Genomic DNA, 25,055 nt, shown 5'->3' on the forward strand with positions numbered 1-25,055 from the left:
AAGAGTCTTCCTCTCAGAGGGAGAGGAGGAGGAAAGGAAGGATCATGTGAGGACGTTGAAGCTGAAGGGAGAGACGTTTGCAGCTAATGGCCTCCATTTTCTCAGTTACAGGATTTACCGAGGTTCTACATTCTTCTATGTGAATGCTGAGTTAATTTACTCTGTAGAGTAGGGTTCTGAGACAACTCGGGTGGACAGGGTCAGATGAGAGATGTTGGAACTGCCAGTCCAACGTCCTGAGTGGATGAAACTTCATTGCTAATCAGATGTTGATTCCTCTTACCTGACTCACTTGCCCTCGTCCTGATAACTCTGGCCCAACTTCAGATTTCATTCTTTTCGTGTTCTAGTTCTTCCTTCTTGCCTGGGCCTGCCCTCCTCCCATAACAAGATACCTTCCTAGTCAGGCCTCCAGCTAAAGATCTTAGCCTAGTCTTTCTGTAGTACTCTCCTGGAAGTTCCATGCTTCTAAGAGAGAAAGAGGTTGAAATTGCTTTATGGGTCCTTTTCTCAACTGTGTCAATCAATAGATTTGGTATATCAACATTTAAATATGTTCGAAGATCCTTCAGGATATGGATATCTTTGACATTAGGCATAGATTAACATACTTCTTGGGAAGGATGGGGCCTTTTGAAAAAGTTAGAATGAAGTCTTAAAGGTATCTGACAGATTAGTTTTCTGAGATAGACTAGTTTTTTCTTGCCATACTTTTGAGTCTTAGTGAAGGGTGAGTTCTTCCACTGCTTCTGAAATCTGTCCTGACTTTATGACGTTGGAAATGGACATCCAATTCCAAGAAGACCCTTACATTAAAGATTGCCAATTTCAAACAATTTAATAGATACATAAGTGATAGAACTATTTTAAAGTGTCTCTCAGGTTTTGAAAAATACCACTTGTTTTAGGAATTCAAGCTGTTTTAAACCAGTTGCTTTTGTGTAGCTTGGCGGCAGCTGTTAGTATTTTAAATGCTTCAGCAAGGTTCGGTGTAGAATCTTGGAAGGACCTGAAATGGTTACATATTTGATCAAATTACCAGCTACCTATCTGATTAGACACAGAGTTAGTTGACGACTGGTAAGAAGTTAGAAATGAATAGAGAATTTCCAGGGCCTTGGTATGTATCTTCAGAGTAAAGGAGATTTCCCACTTCACTTCACTGTGCCTAATAAAGGCAGCTGGGGAGGGGGCCAGAAGCACCAGCGGTTTGCAGAAAATTTATGATTTTCCATGAAACTATTGTTCAAACTACATTTGGGGAACAGGCAAACATCTGTTCCATTGTTTTAGCAGGCTCTTCACTGTCTGTGGTTCTAATATGGGAGTCGTGGGCTTCTGTGTAATCTGTGGGAAGGTATGAAGGTATGTTTTAATAAACTGTACTTCCTAAATTTCTGTCATACTTCAGATTCTAATCATTAACTCTGTATCCCATAATATATAGAATTCATAAAAAGACAGATTAGTAGAGATGATTGATAAAAGTATGGGCACTGATTTTTTTATTGCCTGACATTATTTATTACACTGATATTTTGTGCCTGTATCTCAAAGGTGCAGCTTGTGATGCATTTACACACGTCATTTCATTTGCTCATCACAGATTCCTGTGAGTACTTCCTGTTCAAGCTCTACTCTCTGTTGACGGTCTCACCCACACCCATGGCTCTAGCCATCAGTTAGAGACCGACAACTTCCGAATCTAGGTTCTCAGGCTGCATTTTTCAACACATAACATTTAACCAGGGTTCTCACCTGCGAACTTCAACAGAATCTGCTGTTCTCTTTCTCAGTGAGAGAGACTGCCATCTATATCCGAAATCTGGTTGTCCTCCTTTGCTTCTCATTCCTGTCTCCTTTTCCATAGTCCACTTATTCCACTTCCTTAAACCTCTGGAATCTAAACCTGCAGCCACAGACCTTGTCTGGGCCTTCATGACATTTAACGTGTATCACTGAAAGCATATCCAAGTCTGCCTCTGTGTTACATGTTGCCCTTGGGGTGGTTTGGTTTATCTCAGATGAAACTCTGATATGTTACTCCCATACACAAGGCCTGGCTGCGGCCCGCCATGGTCTCTAGGCAAAGCTGGAGCTTCTGTATGGTAGCAAGGCTATCTTCATAGTCTGCTCATGCTTTGGTTTTGGTTCATGTCTGGCCATATTTCTGAGTGCACCACTGCCCTGCACCATTGGTAGGTTGCGGAACCTGCCATGCACTTTCATGCTACCACCCCTCCGTGCTTTAATGCGTTAGCTTGCAAATATTCATTTATGTCTTTTACATATTAACGCTTTCTTGAGCCCCATCTTTTGGAACCATTTTTTGTTAATGTTTCTCTATCCACTGTGAAATTTGTTATCCTTCTTTTGTGTTCCTGCTCCATTTGCCCAGCAGATGCGAGCTCTTAGTGGACAGGGTCAATGAGGTGATCATCTGTTTCTCCAGCACCTTGTATCCTATCTGGGACACTTAAGAATGTGGATGTTTTTAGAGCACTGTACCGGTCTTAGTCTATACACGTATTAAGTAACTAGATGACTTCTTTGGAGTTATAAGAACTACAACTAACTCCAAAAATTCTTCTACTCTACTTCTGTATACACCAATTCCTAAAAACGTAAGTTGTGATTCAACTGACAAAAGTCTTTGATCTTTGTTATCTTCTTGGTTAAAAATATTTTTGGAATCGGGGATAGTGGGGTGGGGGGCAACATTTTGTTGAATGTCCAACTCTTGATTTCAACTCAGGTCATGATCCCAGGGTTGTGGGATTGAGTCCCACACTGGGCTCTGCACTGCTGAAGATTCTTTCTCCTTGTTCCCCTTCCTACTCATTCTCTCTTTCTCTCTCTCTCTCTCAAAATAAGAAAAAAAGTATTGTTGATAAAGCAGCTCATTAGTACAGCATTAGTATGGCTGGATGCTGATAGTTTGTGCCATAGGTGAAAAATATCAGCCGCATATCTTTGTAGAAATTTCTGTAAACAACATAAACTCAGTAAAAACTTCACTTTACTATATTGAGGGGCTGGCTAAGGGAACCATGTCCCATGTGAATAATGTATTTAATTAAATTCAATTTTAATGTTTAAAGGCAGCAACTGGACAAATTTATTACTCCCAATATTTATATCTTATAAAGTAGTAAATTGTAGCAGGAAAGCAGTAATGAAATGCAGTCATTTTGAAATGAATTCCAAAGTCACAGTAGTGCAGGGTTAATCCATGATGTACTGTGGTTTCTACTTACAACTTTGCAGCATAATCAGGTTCTTTTAAAATTAATCTTACTTAAATGAGAAATTGTCTTTTACCCATTTGTTAGATTAGAATCTCTCCCCTTTGCAATGGAGACCAATGTGATTTTTCTCACATCCTTACTTTCTGCTTGGCTCCTCGCTCCATTCCATTATTGGTATTATTATCTCCTAAGGATTGTTTTGTGTTTTGAGAATTTATTTTTCCTCTCTGAAACTCCCCCACCCTTTTCCTTTCTGAATAGATAAATTCAAAGAAAGAATAGCCCTTCTTTCATCCATTATAAATGATTTTTCATTTGAGCATGTCATCTTGCTTTTTTGTTACAATGAAGATCAAAGGGATACAGGTTCACCACTAGTGTTCAGCAGTTCTTTTCAGTTCTGGGCCTTAAAGAAATAGGATCTAGTTTAATTTGTTGCAGCCTTAGATCTCTGTCAAGGCATGTGGCACTCAGATGGCTGGGCCTGACTGCATGCTGTGTGTGTGTGTGAGAGAGCGAGCGGGCTGGACATTTGCTATTTCATATGCTTCGCAATGCATATCCCAGAGGTAACACATCTCAAAGGAATGTATTTGTGTTGAAATACTACTTGCTTCTATTTAAACCAAGTTGAGAGTCCTTTAAAGATCCTCATTTAAAAATACCTACTCCACAGTTTGAACTATGGTGTTGTTGGAATTCTGGATATTCTACACTTGCTTGGCTTTTTCTTTCTCTTTTTTTTCCTTTTTTCATTTTCATTTTTTTTTTAAAGAGATGAGAAAAATGAAAAAAGAAAAAAAAAAAGAATTTAATCCCTTACTCTGACCAGAGGCAGACCCTTTCACAGGATGACTGCTCAGATTTTTGTTTGTTTTCTCAGGTTGGAGTTTTGGTGGGTGAGATGAGGAGAGGTTGATCGTTACCTATATTTAAAACCAGGAATAGTAAATTGCACTTAGATAATGTGAGACAGTGACAGGTTTATAAACTAAAAACAATTGGGCTAATATTAAAGTCTATTTTCAAGAGAGACCACGTGCAAGCAGAGAAGGGGCAGAGAGAGAGAGGGAGAAGGAGAATCCCAAGCCGGCTCTGCGCTGTCAGTGCAGTGCTTGACTTGGGACTTGATCTCTTGAACTGTGAAATCATGACCTGAGCTGAGATCAAGGGTTGGACACTTAACCGATTGAGCTACCCAGGCACTCCAACAACTGACTGATTTTTGAACACCCTGCTTTTTACTTCATTCTGTCTTTATGTCATGTATTGTGAGACTATAATTGGGTAGTATTAGAATAAAAACTTCCCAGGAAGCCTATTGAGGCTTATTGTCTGATCATTCTTAGTTTTTCAAATTTCCATGTGATATATTCTGTATTTCAGTAAAACCAGGCCTCTTTTTCCAAGTCTCATTATTGTCACCTAATCTCATCCTTGTCAGTCATCCAAATGCTGACAGTCTTGGGGTACCTGGGTGGCTCAGTCAGTTAAGCATCCAACTTTGGCTCAGGTCACGGTCTCACAGTTCATGGGTTCAAGCCCTGAGTCAGGATCTCTGCTGACAGCTCAGAATGTGGAGCCTGCTCAGATTCCGTGTCTCCCTCTCTCCCTGTCCCTCGCCTGGTCGCTCGCTCTCTCTCTTTCTCTCTCTCTCTCTCGCTCTCTCCCGCTCTCTCAAAAACATTAAAATTTTATTTTTAAAATGCTGACAGTTCTTTTGTTCTCATCTGTTATTTCTCCAATTGTGGCTAAAGTTCCATTTTTCTAGTTACCTTGACTATTTACTCCAAGGCTTGTAAGCCAAATGTTATTCTTTTCATTCTAATGAATTGCATAGTTTATCCGTGTTGTCTGAAACGGCTTTCAGGATTCTTCAGAAGTCTAATACCCATTCATTTATTGCATGCAGTTAATAAATGCTTCAATACTTCAGCTATGTACTTTTTTGCTTAATTATTCCTGCTTATTCCCTATGTCAAACTGAACTTTCCATGTATCTGTTTTTTTTGTCTTTGGGTGGCAAAAGTATGTAAACACATCTTTCAAAGTCTAAAGATCAAAAATTGTTCTGGTTATTGAGGGAAGTCTATCTCCAGTTGATAAGTTATACTTGAAAAGGTGTGTTTATTTGGATGTGTTCTGGTTTTTTATCTTATTTTACATGCGATTTTGTGAGTAAGGATCTGAAGGCATGTAAAACTCATATATAATCAGGTTTAGAGACCCTGACACCCTTGTTGCTTAGACTTAAAAAATAAATCTTATTTGAAGTCAATACTATGTTTTAACTGGTTACACTTGCCAAAAATCTGGCTGCTGCATAAATGGAATAATTAAAAAATTTTTTCTCTCTGAATATTTTATGTATTTATTTCTATCTACATCTAATCTTATCTATTCTATTCCTATGGAAAAAGCAGATTTGGAGTGTCCAGTCACATAAAATTTTGTCAGTAAGTAGGTAACCACATTCCAACTGTGTTGAAACATACAGACATTTAAAACCAACTATAATATCAACTAAAGTATTGAAAAGGATTTTAATGTAAGTTTTCTTGGTAACTAGACCCAAAACAAATTTGTAGGAAGATTCTCTTGATGCATTTGACCTTTGAGTGTCTGTCATGACATGTGTTTGAAAGATATTTGTTTTGTTCTCACTTAAGCAAGACATCAATCCGATTAGTTTAAATTCATATTCTAAATGGCTTTTTGATTTTGGTTTTCCTTCTTGACCATTTTAGATTCTGCCTCATGTGGGAATAAATAAGTTTTCACATGAAAATTTACATGTAAATTCTTTTTACAATATACCTTAATATGTTTACCCAACAACATTCACCTATGGATGGCATAGGCTTGATAAAGCATAGCTATTTAAAATGATTTTTAAAAGTAAGTAATTGCTTTTCTGGTAGGCTGCCCCATACTTAATGATTTTTTTAATGTTTTTTATTTATTTTTGAGAGAGAGAGAGAGTGTGTGCAGGGGAGGGTCAGAGAGAGAGGGAGATACAGAATCTGAAACAGGCTCCAGGCTCCGAGCTAGCTGTCAGCACAGAGCCTGATGTGGGGCTTGAACCCACGAACCACGAGATCATGACCTGAACCGAAGCCGGACGCTTACCCGACTGAGCCACCCAGGCGCCCCTGCCCCATACTTAAAATACAGAGTAGCAGTTCATAAGGCTGAGAAGTCTCAGTTGTGGCTAAAAACCTGAAGATGCATGAAACTCCATGAAAATTGATCAAGCGACTTAGATGCCAAACTATCTGCGTTTAGAATAATGTTATGCCCAAGTGAAAAATGGGGCTTATGCCTTTCAAATCAATAATGGACATTTGGTCAAAGTTGAAATGTATCATTAGTACCTGCTGGTACATTTGCCTTTTCTCCTTTTTGTGGTATTGAGAGACAGAGAAGTAGAGCGATAATATTGAACCTTCTTTCCGTGAGTAAGCAGAACGTGGGGAACAGACCCGGCATGGCCTCAAAGTCTGAGTGGCAGTGTAGTGGGGTATTGCGCAGTTTTCTGAGAACTCTTTGTGGCATTTTCTTTGATTATAGGCTTTGGGGGACATGAACCAATGAGTGTTGACTAATTAGGAGAGGTGCTCAGTGGTTTTCCTAGTAGTTTTCCTTGGAAGAGTTCACATTAAATGTCTGCAAACAGATTTTGAGTCAGGAGAGATTTGGTCAACCCGTTTTCTTCCTTCGTAGGGCCCATTGGGTGCACCCAATGAGCCCGTTTTGTCCCATCTCAAGGATCTTCACTTACCAACCTGCACTCCCCTTTAAGCTGTTTCTTCTTTTCCCTCTGTCCAGACTCTTGCCTGCCAAGTTGAGAAAAGGTTTTTCCCTTTCCTTTCTCCATTCTCTGTGTGAGCTTATGAAAACCCCTCCAGTCCACATCAGTTGTATGCACCCATCTAAAGATGCAGGAGTTGAGTCTGTGCCTCTTCATTCTCCTAGAATTCTTTCTAGCTGTGGGTCCTTAGACGGTCCTTAACTCTTGCTGAACCTTTGTTTCTTCCTCTCAAAAGAGATGTGGCTTGAAAGGATGGATTTCTTAAATCCTTTGAAACTAAAATTCTGTGTCTCTGCAAGTTCTCTCTCTTCTGTAGGGAAATTGGACTTCTCCTTCAACCAGCACCTAAGCTTCTGAGACTTGGTGATAAGAAGTCCCCTGTAGGGTTGCAGCTAGCTGCCTTTGGACTGTTTTCTAATGGAAAAATACATTTGGAATTCCAGGCAACTGCCTTTGAATTTAGTCTTTGGAAGATGACTTATGCAAGCTTTCTTGGTGCTTGTTGTTGGTCTGTGTCATATTTTTCTGTTTTGTGTTTAGTAAAGGTCTCAAGCTCTTCTTAATTTCAGTTTATTTATCTATAAATTGAGAGTTTTGACACCTCCTTCAAGCAAGTGTTAGGTTAATTTACTATTTACTTGTAGGGTGAGCCAAACATGCAGAGACGTGGAGATTATTAATCTCATTACTTTGCAAAAGGACTGTTTCAAGGGGTGACTATGGAAATTCTGCTCGTACTTGGGATGTACTTGCTTTTATTACATTTCTTAAATGAAATTTCAGAGCCTGGAGGAACTTAGTGGTGTAAGTATATTTCAGGAATATATAATTGGCTTGAATTCTTTTGTAGAGAAGAATTTTATAAAATTAAAGAATCATTATGAGTAGTTTCGCCTTTTCTTGTATGTATATATAGACCCTCAGATCGTTTCAAAATTGGAGCCATAATTTACTCAAGTATAATTACATTAAAACTAAAATATTGTTCAGTTTACACAAGACTTTTTCCTTTCCCTTGTTCTGCATCTAATGACATTCCATGAGTTTTGCTTCTGCGTGGTAGTGATTTGTCAGGAGGAAACTGTCGGTGATGGCGGGAAACAGCCCCTTTCTGAGGGGCCCAGAGGAGGGCAAGACCCGTGGTTGCCGTCGTGGCCCAAGTGGTGGCTGTTCCTGGTGTTCTTACTCAGCCAGCAAGTGTTGGTGAGGGGGCAGAAAAGACATGATGTTTAGAATTCTCTTTCTTACTGGCATTCAGCAGCGAACCTGAGCTGTATTGGGATGTATGGTTGAAAAGGCTGCTCCCATGATAAACTACAGGGCCAGATTTCATCTGTAAATCGCTTTTTAAAATGTACAACCTGAGAACATTAAAAAAACATATTGAGGCCTAAAGTGATACAATTAAGTGATCAGTGATTACATTCTTATTTGGGAACATAACAAGCCTGTAATTCTAAGTGAGCTTGAACTGGGGTCAGATGAGCCGTTTGTTGGGTAGCCATATTGACCATGAAACGACTTGCTTCTAAAATGTACAGGAGCATGATGTCACCATCCTGGAACTCCATAATGATTTTCGGTGCTCTTTGTTATGGCAACAAGTAAACAAATAACAATAAATAAAACACAATTTAAGAAACTATCTTCTCTATGATTCAGTCTTCTTGTATTTAAGAAAAATAAGTTGAGAGAACTTGTTGATCTTCAGTGTATGTGTTTGGTCATTCAGAAAACTAGTTGTTGTGTTTTTTTTTTTTAAGAGAGTGTGAGAGAAGGGTAAGTGGGGGAAGAAGTTAGAGAGAGGGGGAGAGAGAGAATCTTAAGCAGGCTCCATACTCAGCATGGAGCCTGTCTAGGGACTCAATCCCACGACCTTGGGATCATGACCTGAGCCAAAATCATACTCTCAACCTACTGAGCCACCCAGGTGCCCCTCAGAAATCTAGTTTTGTATCTAAATCATGTTTGTCTGCTTTTTGGGAGGACTTGCATGTCAGATAAGCATCTTCTTTGTAATATTTTCTTACAGTGTCAGAGGACTAGGTTTTCTAGGTCTTTTGGTTAAGGTTCCACATTTTCTGTTAGAGCAAGGATCAGCAAACTATATCTGTAAAGGGCCAGATAGTAAATCTTTTAAGCTTTGCATGCCTTACCGTTACTCTTGCAACCATTTACCTCTGTCATTGCAGCTTGAAAGTGGCCATGAACAAATACGTAAATGAACAGATGGAGCTATACTTCAGTAAAACATTGTATCTGTAACAACTGGTTTGTAAGATTTGGCCCTTGGGCCATAGTTTACTGACCTCCGTCATAGAACAACAATTTTTGCTGTTTGTATGTTTACCTGTGTAACATTGCTGCGTGGATTACCCATATTATAAAGGGATAGATAAAGGGGAGATGATGATCTGCCTTTGCGGTGCGCTAGCTAAAGCTCTGCCCCTTTCTCTCTCCCTAAAAACACCCAGAAACCCAAGGAGGAGAGCAGCATATCACAGGGTCAGTCTTGAATCTTCTGTGATTTGTGTGAGAGGTAAATCAGTCCCAATCTTTAGCACTTTATCAGTAGGGTCAGATTACTTGTCATACTCCTCAAAGGTGTGTGACACATCAGATTGTGGTTACATCTTTGAGAAGTGCCGGTTTTAGAAGGCTAATTCTTTGGAGTTCATTGGGCTGCATTTAGAACACAACTTGTCACACCTGGAGCAAGACGTCTCTGCTCATCCACTAGTGTCCACACGGGCCACACAGATGTGTGTGCAGAAAATGCTCTCAGTATCAGGCGAGCCAACTACAGTACGCCTTGTGTTTAATATTACTGGATCCTTCCCTGTTTTTGCTTCCTGTACACCAGAATTACTGCAGACTAATCACAGAAACTAGCGATTAGATTAGTCGATTTGAAAGTTTGTTTTATTGCTTCCTGGGAGGGGATTATTAGATCACTTGTTTTAGGGATCATTTGGTCAAAGAAGGGTAAATAGTTTATGTGGGCTCTTCCAGGAACAAATGGAAATCTGTGGGGTTAGAGTGAAAGCAAAGCTGGTGCTGATGATTTGGCTGTAGTATAACCTTTCTCTGACCTCCTCAGATTCCACCTGGCAGGTTACACAACTTCCGTTCCTCACGAAGTGCATCTGAGATGTCCACGGCTCTTGGATGCTCTCATCACTAGTGGACTTCCTGACAATCCTGTGCATTTCTTATCTGATGGGCTAAGTCAGATGCTTGCCATAGTCTGTCATGTTTGTTTGCAAGCCTATTTATGTTAGTTGTCATTACTGCAGAAACTAATTAATTGTCATGTCATCGGTTGCTGTTATATGAAGAATTCGGTAAATGCTTTGGAAAGGCTCTTAAATGTGATTTACTGAAAACTTGCTATTGAATTAGATATGGGTATGGGCAAGAGAACTGTGGTAAAGAAATCCAAGAAGGATCCTGCATGCTGATCGCTCTGTGAGGGTCTTTTAGTCCTCACTCACCCTTAAACCTGTTGAAATTACTGATAATCCATTGATAATCTATGATGAAGATTATTCGGAACTCAGCAGAACCATAACCAAGGAAAAGGACTAATTCTTATTTCAGGCAGTTGGCAAAGAATTAGTATTTAGGTATTTTATTACAACTTAATGTATAAAGTACATAGGTATTTTTTGTTTTTCACTTTGTGTTTCAGTTCTATCATTTACTGGTCCTGATTGTCTTGTTTTCCAAACGTGTGGTGCCGCACCATGCCCAAACTTTATATATAGTCTTATTAAATCCTTAGAGAGCCCATTTAAGGAGTGTCTGATTGTTGTCCTCATTTTGGTAATGGATAATCTAAGGCTTAGTCAGTCTATATAATTTGCCCAAGGTCTAAAGCTAGTAAATGCTAGATTTGAAATTCAGTGTCTTGGTCTCCCTAACCAAAGCAGCAGCCAACATTTTTGCAATAGGTCTTTTTTGCATACTGCTAAGCTAGTTATTAGAATCAAAACTGGAAGTTGTCACAGTGAATTAACTTTAGTGAAGCAGAAAATAAAGACAAAGCTTGACTTAAATTTTAACTATGCCATCCTCATGTCTTTTCAATCTGGTCATCATTTCTCATTTGTTTGGTCACATATCTACTTGTAATGAATATATTGTTTTTAAATTCTTAAGAATGCTTTCACAGGTATGATTTAACTTAATTCTTTAAAGAGAAGTAAGAGGGCAGGTGTCACTAGCTCAGTTTTTTATATGATGAAACCAAGGTTCACAGAATTTAAATAAACTGAAATGGGTATAGAGTTTGAATAACACACAGGAGAGATCCACATTGCAGTTGAAGAGCTGGATTAAAAAAAATTAGCTATATAGCACAGATATTTAGTTAAGAGAGAAGAAGGTTGAGGGGATTACCTTCTGCTAGTATGTGTAAAAGTATGATACGGAGGATTACGACTAGCTCTTTTCTAGCTACATCTGAGTATGGGATTAATTTTTTTTTAAGGATTCAGTTTCAGCAGGAGGGATTTAGTTTAAAGACAGGAACTAGTTCTGGTAGAAGGAAAGTCTATTGGTTAATCTTCTCTATGGGATTGTGTATAGAACGCTTATAGATTCAGTCCTGATTCAGATTAATAAACTAGCCAACCTAGTGCAGAGTTTTGCAGTTGTGGTTACATATATTGATTTTACTTTTTTTTTTTTAAACAACAGCAGAATCATAAACTTGGATGGAGGCAGCCCATACCATTTGAATGTACTTAAATTATATACTTTGAGACTGTATTGTAAATAATTTCCTACCACATCCTTTTCATTCTAGGGAAAATAAAGAATGGTGATATGAAGCATATATTTAGGGTGAAAGAGGCTGCTTATCAAAGTTTCATGTTTATCAGTTTATATATTTTCCCACTGAGTGGTTTAGTTATTATTTCTAATTCTCTGAAAGAGCACTTGAAGGGTGGTCCCAGACCAGAATAAACTGGTGAGGCTGAAAAGTGGAGGAAGAGAAAACAGACTTAAAAATGAGAAGTACGTGAAATTAAGGGATGAGAAATATTGTTTAACTAGATCACTGAGAAATATAGAAAAATAGGTCGTGAGTAGAAAAGAGATATTTGGAGAGCTGGCTTCAGGAGGGGACTCAAGAATTCACGGGCCTGTCCCACGTATGTTAATTCTGTAGTGTGAGATTCCAGAACGACAGGGCTAATTCTGATTTACTGGAGAAAAATATTTTGCTTTCTGTGAAAAATTTATTTTATATATATATCACACAAAGCATCACAATTTTATGGGTGCCAATGATAATTATGGCTTAATACCCTTTGTTCTCCATGCTCACAAAGTCAGAAACTAGAGAAGCAATGGAAAGACCAGTGAGGCATCCGTCTGAGCAAAGATAAAGAGACCTAAGGATGTATTTGCTAAATCAGGAATAGGGAATTTATTTTTCTCTGAAGTCCTACCAATTATCTGGAGGAAAGAAAGAAAGGAAGGAAGAAAAGAAAGAAAAACAGAGAGAGAATGAAAGAAAGAGAGAGAGAAAGAAAGGAAGAGAAAGGAATCTAGCCAAAAATAAGGTGCTGAGAGGGTGAGACTCATGCTTCCGCGTTTTTAGAGTCAAAAGAACAACATACTCGACTTGACCTCTTTTGAACTTCAAAACAATAACAACAATCTAATGCACTGCATACATTTTCACCCACTGAAGGGCAAGAACAGAAATGAGGAAGAAGGAATGAGCAAAGAGACCAGAAAAGAAATTCCTGGCACATGGATAAATAAGGGAGGGAAAGATGATGGCAAAGAGTCCGAAAGAGAACACCAGGGGATAGAGAAGGAGGGAATGGAAGTTGTCCACATCTGCCGTCAACAAGCTGTTCTAGCCCTTTCTCAGGCTTACTGGCCCATGCTTTTCCCCTCTAAATGTGACTCAATCAGAGTAAAGCTTTGTCAGAATTGTCTTTTCCCTGAGCCCACATTTCCCAGAAGCTCCATCGCTCCGTCTGCTTACCTCAGCTTTGGTTCCTTGCTGCACTCGCCCAGTGGGTGCCCTTGAATTTTGTGGTCTCCATAGGACTTCAGTGTGTCCTTGTTGGATTTATATTTCTCTTCTCTATTTTAACTTCATTAGTAAAGTTTTCCTCCTGTTGTTTCTAAATTGATATATCTAATTAACCTGATTACATAGTATTTCAGAGTTCCTGTTCCCCTCACCAAGCACATTCTCATGCTCACACATCTCTGTCAGGTAGGGGGGTGCTACTTTGCCACAGCTGCACCCCTTTTTCCCCACTTTCAAGCTCTGTTTGAGAATATTTGAAGGCTGTGGCTTGGAATAGAAAAGTGTGTTTGTATTTCATTGAAATTTAGGATGTATCTGTTGCAACAAATAGATAAACCAGAACATCCTTTCCCCCCGCCCATTCTGTGGTGAAATATATTTCTTATTGGTAACACACATAATGATACTAATTTAAATGAACACAGTTGTATGCCCAGGCCTAGATGGTTGAGGTCGTAATATCATTTCTTCATGTCTGAGTCTTAAGTAGAGATCACTGTTCAAGGAAACTGATGTACAGAACCCCTTTCTTTGGTTGGATTCTATATTCCACATTAATCAGAAGTTAGAGAGCTTTAGGTATTTATAGCCCTTATTTTCATCCAGATGTCATTCTAAATACACTGTTCACCAACACCTGTTTGGCTTGGTTTGCTGCTCATCAGTGTGATCCCGCCTTGTAGTTGCTTCCATGCGGGTCACAGTGATGCCACATTGTTTCCCATTATCCTTCAGGCTATCCTTAAAGACTTCCTTCCCTTCCTGGTGCTGCTGGCCACAGCCCACTGTGCCAGTGGTTCCTTACATTTGTTCAGTCTGGGCATGATGTGGCAAGAAAGCATTGTGCCATAGACCTCCCTTGTTTTTAAGGTCTTGTGTATTTGGGTTTTGTTGGTGCAGACAATGTAGAGAAAGCAGACAATGTGGAGAAAGCTGTTCAGGTTCTCACATGTGTTGCCAGTCCTTGAATGCAGCTGCTTTCCCACCTTTAGCCTTTGTGTATTCTGAGTCTGGTGGACCCTTTCTCTTGTCTGGTGGATGAGTAGCTCCTCAGTCTCTAGGACCCATCTCCATGTTGGCCTCCTCGGCAAAGCCTTTTCTGACTCCATTGGCATAATTTCCCCCTGCATGCCACCACCTTTATCAGATTATGTTGTTATTTTTAAAAATCATCTTCCCTCTTTAGATTTCTAGACCCTTGAAGAAGAGTTTTGTCATCATTGACGGCGCCTACTATAGTTACCTGAGGTTGTTGAACTTGGGGAGTAGCCAAATCTCTGGTCTAGTTCAAATAGCGGAAATGCAGGGCCCATTTCCTTTACTGTGGTTGAAATCTCTACATTTTCTATGGCCTCTTTTGGTATGTGTCCTTGATATACCTGGTGCCTTGATTTATTCATGTTCTGGAACGTTCATCACATGATAGTGTTATTTGTTGTGACCTGTGAGTAGTTGCTGTGTTTGTGTGCTCAGCACACTCAGCAGAACCTAGTTTTGTCCTTGTGGTGGTTATACTCTGTTTAACATTATTGAAGATTTAGTGGTTTGCAAATACTAATCCATTTAACCTCATAACTGCCTCATTAGGGAGATACTATTAATATTCCCATTTTAAAGATGAGGAAACTAATGCACAGAGAGGTTAAATAACTTGCTTAATATCACATAGCCAGTAGGTGGAGGAATTAACCCAGCAGTTCTGGCTGCGGATTACATATAAGTAACTCCCGCAATTTACTGCCACCATCATTGGTGATACTTTGTCTTTAAACACTAGCATGCTTAATCTGCCTTTTTAACATAGAGAATGGAACATGTCTACAGCTCAGAATCCTGGGTTGGGCAATAATTTCTAACCAGAAATTGTTTTCCTTGTATTTTCTCTATTTTCTTCTGTTGATGACCGTTGAATCTGGTTTTCTAATTATGGTAGTTATATAAAGTTTTACAATTATTCAACTTTTAAAAGTGAGTTAGTTTAAAGAAAAATATCGAGTCGATAGCAATAGGTCTTAATGGTGGTAAATTAATATCAAAGAAGTCCTAAGGGTGGTGCACGAACTACTAATTGATAGGATATTGTGATTAGTTGCATGTAGAAGGTGAAGAAGAGTTATGAGTGGGAAGGTTTCTAGTTTGGCTGATGTAATTGACTTTTTTCTGTTACCAAAGAAAAGATTAGCAGTAACTGAGGGGGAAAGGGAATAAAAAGGACATGGGAGGACCCAATGTTCAATTATTAGTTTACTCATGTTGCTTGTATATTTCTTTTGTCAGATTGGATTTATAAGTAAAAACTCACTCATGCCCAAAGTGTTCTGCTGTATAGTTTATGGTTTTAAACATTTAACCTGCTGGGGAAGTGGTTTAGAAAAGTTTAGAAAAGAAGAGTATGGAGAGCCAAAACTCAGTCCTGTGAGGTCAGTTCAAAGGCACTAAATCAGGAGGTAGGAGAGTTTTGTTTTGAATGCAGTAGTGCACACGAGTTTTATTTTTCCATGTCACTTTTTGTGCATCTCCACAGCAAACTTTTGGTTTCTCACAGGACATCTATGGGAAGAAGGCAAATGAAAATAATTTGAGCTGTCCACACCTTTGGGTTCCCTGGGCCCTTTGGGGTCTCTTGCTAGTGTCTGCCGTGACTCCTTTGCACTCTGGTGGTTGCTGGGCACACCAGGACACCATATAAACAGCCCCCGTCCTTTCTACCCATGTGATCTGAAGGTAGTCTCTGCTGCTCTCTGCTTGAAGGTGACATCACCCAAGTGATGCTCTGTGGTGGCCTCTAGTTTTGTTTGGATAGTGGTGGCAAGTCATCTTTTGATCACTTCCTGGCTGGGACCTCTTCCCATATTGTCCCCATCAGTCCCTGATTCCCAGAGTGCGGCCTGCTTTCTTTCTACCTGTTTCTACTTAGATGTGCTCGTTTAGGGACTGGGCATGCTCCCGGGGCTCCGGGGTCACTGTTGTGTGTTAGTGCAGCTCCCATCTCCTCCAGCCTTTCTGTCCACTGTCTTCAGGCCCTTTTACTCTTGATTATGGTTCAGCGTGGCGTGTGCTTCTTTTGGGGTCTAATCTATGATTGCACCTCTTGCACCTTAATTATTCTCCTTTACTCCTCTTAGTATTCTGGACATCTTTCTTCTCCTTTTTCTTGGACCTGAAGCGTATCTGACAGCCAGGATAGTGCTCTGGCAAACTGTCAGCTAACTCCATCCAGTTGATTGGACTGCCTGCCTAGAGCACTGAGTTGAGGAAGTTCTGCAGCCCCCTGTAGACTCCACGAGTGAAGGGCATTGATGGCCGAGTGATGTCTGCCATGGGCATGGGAGGAAGGTGGTGACACACTGGCTTCTGTCTGCCATCCTGGAGAGGTGTCCTGGAGAGGTGTCTTGGAAGCATGTAATTGTTAGCTCTTTACTGATCAGAATGCACTGCTATGTTTCATGTGATAAAGTAGAGAGTGTCACATTGGATTAAAGGAAATGGAAACCGCTTAGGCCTATCTCTTAGAAGAAAAGAGGTGGAGAAAATGACACCTAGAAAAATGCACAGTATGAAATTGGAAGAGAGATCTACAAAGAGGTATTTCAGGAATACACTTTTTCTTCCTCATCTTTGTTTCTCAAAAATACTCCCTTTGAAATCTCATCAATAAGAAAGTTGAGGAATAAAGAGTGTGCATTCAGTTAACCTGCTCCGTGTCTGTCAGCAACCTGAACAATGTAGGTAAGCGTACGAGGAAACCTCATCATCCATCCTCCAAGCTCCATGGCCTTCTCTTAGGTACCTGCTAGGCTCTGTTCATGCAGTGATCAGAAGACATACACCCTGCCCCTGAGGAGTCACAGTCTACAAATTTTACTTTTATTTTTATAGTTATTTGTATGCTTGTTCCCTCCCTCCCTCCCTCCCTCCCTCCCTCCTTCTCCCTCTCTCTCTCTCTCTCTCTCTCTCTCTCTCCTTTTGTTGCAAAAAGATGATTTTATTAAAGCACGGGGAGTTTTTCAGAGGAAAACCCATACCTGATTATTTTCTCATTCTCGTTCCAGCCTCTGATGGTTAATATTAAGTGTCGGCTTGTCTGGTCTAAAGGATACCCAGGTAACTAACTGGTAACGCATCGTTTCTGAGCTGAGTGCACCTGTGAGCGTGTTTTCTGGAAGAGATGAACATATTTGATTTAATACACTGAGTAAAGAGATCTGTCCTCACTGATGTGGGCAGGCATTATCCAATCTGTCGGGATCCTGAATGGAACCGAAAGAAAAAGGAAGGGTGAATTCTGTCTCCTCATCAGGGACATCCAATTCTCCTGCCCTTGAACGTTGAAGCTCCTGGTTCTTGGGCCTTTGGACTCCAGGACTGAAACCAATGGCCTCAAACTGGTTGTTATGCCCTCAGCTCCTCTGATTCTTAGGCCTACAGATCCGGGTTGAATAATCAGCCAGCTTTCCTGGTTCTCCAGTTTGCAGATGGCAGACTGTGGGACTTCCTGGCTTCTGTAACCGTGCAAACCAATTCCTATAATAAATCTCTTCTTATATGTATCTCTCCACATATCCTCTTGGTTCTGTGTCTCTGGAGAAATCTGACCAATACACCCCTAAGCAACAATGCTCTGTACGATACCTCATACACAGAAGTTTTTTCATAACTTCTGCTGAATGAATTGGGGGCTGCTGGCTGCAAGTGCCATGGGAGTTCGTAACGGAATGGTCAGTAGAGCCTGGGCATGGCTTTGGAGAGAAGGTGTTAAAGGTAATTTATACGTCTTGACCATTTATTGGTTATGTAACTTGACCATTTCTTTTCATTTCTGTGACCCTTAGTATGCTCTATAAAATTGGAGTGATAATTTTCTCAGGGTTTATTTTACTACCTTTGTGCTATGCTGTTTTCTAGGCATTGTGTAGAGAATTTAATTTAGTCCTAGCATTGTTTTGAGAATTAAATGATGTAATAAAGATGAAAGAACTTTTTAAACTCTTGAGTGCTGTGCAACTATCAGCTTTTATTAATCTTTGTTATTAAAAGTGGTTCTCCTTTTGGTTTGTTTTCTGCTCTGTTGAAGTGTCCACAGATGCCTAAGAGATCAAGCATGTTCTGGACCCAGCACGCAGGACAAGCCCTTTCACTCCTGACCTACTTAGCCATCTATTGAAATTCATTGGAGGAGGGTCTAGGGTTTTAGCTCCTTGACCCTGCCATAGAAACCATTTTAAAAAATGGTTTTAAGATCAGAAACCTAGTTAAATCACGAATTAAGAATGGAATACAGGTTTCCTTCGCTCACATTTTAAAAGTGATATGGAAATCAATATCTTGGTGAGCTGTCTGAGCAAATATTAAAATTAGGGTATCTAAAACTTCATCTAGAGCCATCATGCTTTTTCTAAAAGTAATGGATTCTATGTAGTAGTCTTTGGTTCAGGATAAAGGACCCGAAATTTAGTGTTGGACTGTAGTGAATCTGAACATCTTAATGGAAGGACATTGGCACTTATGTTGAGCTGGACCTGGGGAATGCTCTCAGTTGTATTTTCCCAGGTGATGTCAGCAAAATTCTCTTAAGCCCCAGATTTTTAACCTTTGACTCCTACCGGTGGTTAAAGAAAACAATGCCTAGTATCTCATGGTTACATGTTCCAATTTCATCCTCTTTCATTAATTATATTTTCCTCGCTGGTTAATTTTATTTTATAATGGTGTGTTTGACATCAGATAGATCCGTGGCCTCTCTCCAGATCACACGGTTTCAGTGGTTATTTCTGTCTGGAGATCTTCCATGGCATGGCTGGGGGGATGCATTGTGTTCACACTTGCGTGTTTCCCCTGTGTTTTGGAGAATGGTTTGCTCTTTCAATTTTTGTGATCCACTGTCCTCTCTCTGGAATTTATATATTTACTTTAGATGGTATTTAGAAAGTGCTGGTGGAAACATAACTGCCATTTAGCACATGTAGGCCTCTATTATCTCACACCTGGATCCTTTCAACAGCCCCCTTAATGGTTTCCCCACTGGCATTCTCCCCTCTTTCTAATCCATCCTATACACCAAGATTAATCTTCCTAAAATACCATTTTTATCCCACTCCAAAACCTTTGGAGGCCCCCCATGGCCTGCAGGATGAAGTCCGACCTCTTAGCCAGGCAGTTACGTCTTCCTGCAGACCAGTTCCCTCTTACTTTCTGACCCTCCCACCGTAATTCCCTCTTAACTGCTGTATGTGCCGAGGCCTCCTGTCTTCTCTCCTGTGTACCTTTGATTACTGTCCCCTTTCTTGCAGTGGCCTTTGACTCTGTCTCTGCCCATCGAAATCCTACTTGTGGAGCTTTCAAGTCTTAGTCCAGCTGATTGAATCCTTTATTTTCTGTGCAGTGTTGACTGTCCTTACCGTATATTACCTTTTATTATGGTTGGTTGTTTATACAACCCACGCCTGCCCTTTACCCCAGTTTGTGAATTCTTGAAGAACACAGTGTCAGTAGACAAGAATGGATTGTTGCTGCTTTTATAGCTCTATGCAGATTGGAGGTTTAGGCTTGTGGTTTATGGTCACTGAGATGTATTTGGCTATATCGTATTCTACCATGTCTAGCGCAGTGTTGGAGGATCTTCATAAAATAGGTTTCACTGAGTGCTTGTTGAATAAATGAATAGATACGTTAGGTTGATTTTGTTGTCCAGGTGGGTACATTATTTTTTAGCATTTACGTTAACATTTTTGTAGGTGTGTGGGGTTTGGGTATAGGAACAGACATGTTCACAGTGGCCCCAAGGCCTTTAGGGGCTGTCATGATGTGTTGTGTATTCTGTTTAGATCATGGTTATATGCTTACTTAGAGCTGAGTAAGTTGGTGACCAGTTTTTTCCTACCAGCCAAATTGCAAAAGTTCTCCCAAGTGTTCCAGAAATCATTTTGGAGAATACACAAATTAACTGCTTTATGTTACATTTCAGCTCTTGAGGACGCAGACTGCCTCAGGAGCCAGAAAACACCAGCAGACAAATATAGCTTGTTGCAAAGATCAGTTACGCAGTCTTTTTACAAATATTCCGCCAGTTGTCAGCTCTTCCTTGATCCTGTCATCATTACTGCTTGTATTCATCTGACACCAGATAAAAAGAATAAAGGAACAAGAGAGAGGGACTTGGGAGGGAGTTCCTTCAGCGCTGAAACCAGGCTTGTCACACCGCAGGGACACAGTATCTGGTTTTAATAATCTCACATATCATTTGCAGTTTATTATTAGTAAAATATAAATCCGTATCTCAGAACTTTCAGTAAATTTTTTGGGAAGATTATGATATGTCACTTTTGCTCTTCTTTGAGGATAGGGGAGGTGGTGTTAACTTGCTAAGTGTCATTACACTGCTTGTTTTCAGCCTCAGATTAATAGCAGGTAGTAGCCATTTTTCATAGCAAACAGGCTGCTTTTTTAGTTCTGTTAGGAAAAAGCACTAATTCTTTACTGAGCCTGGAATATTCTGTGCAAGGTAACGTGGCAAGGATCACAAAACATCCAGCATTTTAAAATAGAAGAGCTGGCTAATACTGTTAAATTTTAAAGAATCAAGCCTGAGGTCTTGGCAAAATATTTCATTTGCCATACTAAATGACTTACACACGTTGGTATTTATGCCTAACATATATGTCTGTTATTTCCATTGAATATGTTTTCATGCACCTCTTTTGATTTGTGGTCTGTAATATCTTTGTCCACTTCTTCAGTGCTCATCCCAGATTGTGAACACGCCTCAGCAGCTCTGTAGACGAGCACCCATGCAGATGCGTACCTTTTTATCGTGTACGTGCATGGTGGGTGGTAGAAGGGGCAAGCAGCGATGTCATGTTTGGTTTAGCAAGAGTTTTTATCTTTGGACTCTTTTTTCTTATTCACAGGCAGGTGTTTTTGAGATACTGTTTAGTATGTCAACTCTAAATGTGAGTCAAGAAAGATAACCTGTATTCTGTTTTTAACTCATGACTAACTAGCTTTATGATCTTATGTGAGTAGGGCTGTCCCAGAATTAGTGCTTTAACATCTGAAGACCTTGGTATCTACGGCACATTTTTGCTTCAATGTATACGATCCTTTCTCTTTTTGTCTGAGTGTTTTTGATAGCTGATACGTATGGCATCACATGTCATTCATGGTATGTCATCAAGATCATCCTTTTACTTACATTATACTTGCACTTGGTTTAAGAGGCTTGAGGGTAGGGGTAATTTTTGTGTGGGGGGGCTATATTCTAACCACTTAGCTCCTCAGTCAGAACAGCTGCTAGGGGCTTTTTGGCCCATCTCATCAAATGATGAATGAATGAAAAGCATACTCACAGGAGGATGATTTTTAAGCCAGAAAGATAATATATAATAAGATAGCCAGAACTGTAAGGCAGGCAGGATATCATGTCAAATAGTTAATAATATTCTGACTTCCCAGCAGGCAAAAGCAAGTCAAAACCAAAAAATTGCTTTTCATTCTTGGGTCCAAACCTATAGAAGTATCTGCCTGGTGAGCTGTAGTATGTAGTAGTAGTAGAGGGAGAATCAGAAATTCTGTCTTCACGAGACACCTCTTCCAGCTGTGGATTTCAGGCAAGGCTCTTGCCTGCAACCGTTTCCTTAACTGTAATAATAATGACAATTTTTTAAAGAGTGGGTATAAAACTGTGCTCCTTACTTCACATTGCTGTGGACGGAGGCTTCCTAATGTGACTATATAATTTTAGGCCTTAAAAAATAGTAAAGGATATTAAGAATTGGAAGTGGACATTTTGGTTTTGCCCATTCCTGAATTGGCTTTTGGCAACTGACTCAGCAAATGTTGGAGGAAAAGCCCCCCTCCCTCCCCCCAGTGTACCAAGGGATTCTGGATTATTATGGTGCTGCCACACCAGTGTACAAACAGGGATGAGAACAATGCTAAATCTAAGCTAGCCGAGCTCAGAGAATGAGAAAAGGTGTGATTCGATGTGGTTCCACCATGGGCAGATGATGGCTGTCTTTTCATCCCTGTTCAGCCAGCTTGATCCAGGAATAGAAGTGGCTTATTTACATTCTCTGGTCTGCTCTGTTGCTTTCCATTTGGATGATTCATGGTTTGGGTGCATTTTCTTCTTTCCATTCCTCCTCTGTGAGACTTCTTTCCATTTTTGCTTTGTTGAAGCTTGAGTTTATCATTTGTTGTTCCCTGATCTCATAGCTTAATGTCTTTTCCGTGGTCAAGTAAGCTGAGGAATTGTACAGAGGGCTGAGGACTTCTTCATCCTTACATTACTAGGGGCCATTGCGTGGGATGTTTTAAAAATAATTTTTATCCTTGTAATACTTTTCAAATTCCAGTTTTTCTAGGAATACAGTGGAGTCACATGTTACTTAAGGATTTAGTCTTAAAATTAGCATGGGAATATTATTTGGCAATTACATCTCAGTAAGACTAAAAAAAAAAAAAAAAGACAAACCAAAAAACCTCAAACCCCAAAACCAAACCCATGTCTGAGGCAAAAGTTTCTTTTGTTCAATTTTATTCTTTAGAGTCCAGCCATGCTGTTTTTCTTCTGTTATTGAGTCAACGAGATTTCTTTAGTTGAGCACTAGATAAAATGTTGGCTTTTATTTATGGGTTTTTGAATGAAAACTCTGTTACCTTGAATCACTAGAATTCCATTCACTGGGCAGGAAATGAGGTATGCCAAGGGTGTGGCCAAGGGTGCAGCTGAGAGTGTGCAGGCTATCCCATGTGTCCCATGCTTCCAGACAGGGTAGGGAGAACCCTGTGAGCTGCTTAAATTCCTCTGTCCCCTCCTTCAGTGAGTCGTCGTATTTGCATAAATTAAAAGTGCATGTGATGAAAATCCATCGCACCATCATGTTTAAAGCATTATAAATGAGAGATGGATACCCAGTTATTTTCTGCACTTAGTGATTTTTGTTGGTAGAAAATGAGAGCTAGTGTGATTTGGTGAGCAGCAGTGAGCTGAACTTATTTTAGAAAGGGGCCCATTTTATAGTCACTGCTACCTGTTTGAATGTGACAGATAGCATTAGGTTCAAGAAGCAGGCCTGCGAATATTGCTGAGGGACGGAGAGCAGGGAGAGGCCGTATCACTTCTCCAGGAGCCGGACGCCCACCATCGGTGCCACGTCAGGCCAGAGGAGGAGCGTCACGGCTGCCACGGAACGTCTGCCCCTGGCAGCCAGGTGTCACATACACACAGTTATTTCCAGATGTTGTTAATGTGTACTTGTAGCATCCTAGCAATTTGGTAGCAGAACATATGCATTCAGTGAATTTCCTCTGGACTAGCTGGAGAGTAGATTGAGACTGAATAGCAGCAGAATTGTCGTGGTAAATGCAATGCATAAAATGTGAATGTTAGAGGGATCTTAGATGTTATTTAGACCATTCCCTTAATTTTACAGAAAAGGAAACAGGACCCAAGAGGTTAAGGAACTTACCCAAGATCATGAGTTAGCAGCCAAACTGGAATTGAAGCTTTAGTTGTCTGATGACTGTTTCGTTGCTTCTCTTGCTATGCAGGATTTCTGGATCAAATGCTATCCCTTAGCTCCACCTGGAAATACGGCAGCCTCGCCTGCATAAGTGGAGCAATTCCGAAGGGAACTGATATATACAAACAGATATGAACTCACTCTTGTTTGCTGGTTTGCTTTGTTTGAACTGGAAGCTGAAGTTTTAAGATCTCCTTAAAGTTGGTTTTCGTCATCATGTATTCTGCGTTAATTTGCAAATCAGGTTTTGTGGCTGCCATGGGAGTGTGCCCTTCGGCGTGCCCTCTCTCTCAGAGAGAACGTGCTGCCAAGGGCGCAGTTGGCTGCAAGCCTCAAGCGGCTGCCACTCTGGAACGCAGTGCAGGGTACATCTCTAGGCCGTGCTCTGGCCAGGCTAGTTTAGTGCAGGGCGGTGGCTCTGGAGCTCCGCCATCTTGCTTGCCTCAGGATTCCTCTAATGGTCAGTCTTCTCCCTGGGCCTCCTGGCCTTTTCAGAGCCTTTCTCAGAGCTACGCAGTTGTCTCCTTCCAGCCTCGTCTCGCACCCCAGGTATCCGACCTAGAGCATGGTCAGAGGCTCGCTCGGCCGCTCCTGCTCCCTCTCTCCTTTCTCCTGCCCCCAGTACATCTCTTGTACTTCTGATTCTGTCTCTGCGTCTGCATCCCGCTGGACCTCAGCTGACTCGGCATGTTGGTGGTTTGGAAGACATTTTTAGAATATTCTGCATTAACCTTACAGCAAATCTTAAAAATCTCTTTATGTTGAGTAGGGTTGAAAAAAACTACAAATTGTTGACTAGGCACTTGTACATTGTCTTCCCTTAAGGTCAGGCCAAAATGAGAAGAAATCCAGTCATTGAATGATGTCCTTGTCATGAGGCCAAGGCCCCAGACCCAACTCTCCCTCAGACCTTGAAAATTCCCTCAGATAACATGGAACTTGGAGCATGCTTGTTTCCTACAAAAGGAGCTGGATATTCTCTGGAGTTTTTTTTCCAGCTCCAAATGTGAAATAGATTGTAAGAGGACAGGTTGACTCCAGCCAATTGGTCCCAGTAGTGTCCGCATTAAATCTAAGTTTAAATTGAACAAACACAAGTTAATAGAAAGAAAAGGAACTCAGAAGTTGTGCAGTAATTGCTTCCATGTTGTTGTCCAACTTAGGCGTTAGATCAGGGCCACCAAGCACCTTGGCACAAACAGTATGGCTTAAGCAGCATCTCTGTGCTAGATTGCTTGCTTCTGAGAGTTTTAAAGCTCCATGGTAAAACAGGATTATACTTAAGTACCTGGAAATGGAAGTATTGCTCCCCACAAGGTAGAATAAGGTGTAACTGCACCTTGCTCCTTTCCGCTCTGGACCCTGTCAGATGCAGTCTGGAGTTAAGCCTACGCTGCTCTTACTTGTGATAGTAA

The 25,055-nt window shown here is 40.5% G+C and overlaps 1 protein-coding gene and 1 long non-coding RNA gene across 4 annotated transcripts in view; one reads left to right on the forward strand and one right to left on the reverse strand.

Moving 5' to 3' along the window:
• The window catches only part of CHCHD3 (coiled-coil-helix-coiled-coil-helix domain containing 3), a 267,194-nt gene that overhangs the window by 140,227 nt on the left and 101,912 nt on the right, over positions 1-25,055 (forward strand). The gene's annotated exons all lie outside the window — the stretch shown is intronic.
• Positions 15,432-23,953, reverse strand: LOC115278731. Its single transcript, XR_003903062.1, has 3 exons — positions 23,587-23,953; positions 17,143-17,276; positions 15,432-15,667 (listed from the first exon to the last, which is right to left on the reverse strand). It is a non-coding gene; the product is annotated as an uncharacterized LOC115278731 (long non-coding RNA).

Source organism: Suricata suricatta, chromosome 2, assembly GCF_006229205.1.
Source record: "Suricata suricatta isolate VVHF042 chromosome 2, meerkat_22Aug2017_6uvM2_HiC, whole genome shotgun sequence".
NCBI lineage: Eukaryota > Metazoa > Chordata > Mammalia > Carnivora > Herpestidae > Suricata > Suricata suricatta.